We start from the raw sequence: 1,010 nt of genomic DNA on the forward strand, positions 1-1,010 counted from the left end.
AAAAATTGAGGGAGGCTTGGATGGCTATGTATTTCCCCCTTAGGACCACCTTTGCTGTATTCCATAGGTTTTGGACTGAAGTGTCTTCATTCTCATTGGTTTCCATGAATTGTTTAAGTTCTTCTTTGATATCCTGGTTGACCCAAGCATTCTTAAGCAAGGTGGTCTTTAGCTTCCAGGTGTTTGAGTTCCTTCTGAAATTTTCCTTGTGATTGAGCTCCAGTTTCAAAGCATTGTGATCTGAGACTATGCAGGGAGTAATCTCAGTCTTTTGGCATCAGTTGAGTCCTGATTTGTGACCCAGTATGTGGTCTACTCTGGAGAAGGTTCCATGTGCACTTGAGAAGAATGAGTATTCTGTTGTTTTAGGGTGTAATGTTCTGTATATATATATGAGGTCCATCTGGTCCAATGTGTCATCAATGCTCTTGTTTCTTTATTGATTTTCTGCTTGGATGATCTGCCTATTACTGAGAGAGGCGCGTTAAGATCTCCTACTATTATTGTATTCATATTAGTATGATTCTTTTATCTTGATTAATAGTTTTCTTATGTAATTGGCTGCTCCCATACTGGGGGCATAGATATTTACAATTGTTAGATTATCTTGGTGGATAGTCCCTTTAATAATGATGTAGTATCCTTCTGTATCTCTGACTACAGTCTTTATTTTAAAATCTAATTTATCTGATATGAGAATCGCTACCCCGTCCTTCTTTTGAGGCCCATTGGCATGAAAGATGCTTCTCCATCCTTTCACTTTCAGTCGTGGTGTATCTTTAGGTTCACAATGGGTCTCTTGTAGACAGCATATGGATGGGTCCTGTCGTTTTATCCAATCTGCAACCCTGTGTTGTTTTATTGGCGCATTTAGGCCATTCACATTGAGAGTGATTATTGATAGATACATTTTTATTGACATCGTGTTACCTTTGAAGTCTTTCTTTCTGTAGATTGTCTCTATTCTGTTCAATGATATTTTTAGGATTTTTTCTCTTTTATAGAACCCC

Source organism: Mustela nigripes, chromosome 12 (genome assembly GCF_022355385.1).
Source record: "Mustela nigripes isolate SB6536 chromosome 12, MUSNIG.SB6536, whole genome shotgun sequence".
NCBI lineage: Eukaryota > Metazoa > Chordata > Mammalia > Carnivora > Mustelidae > Mustela > Mustela nigripes.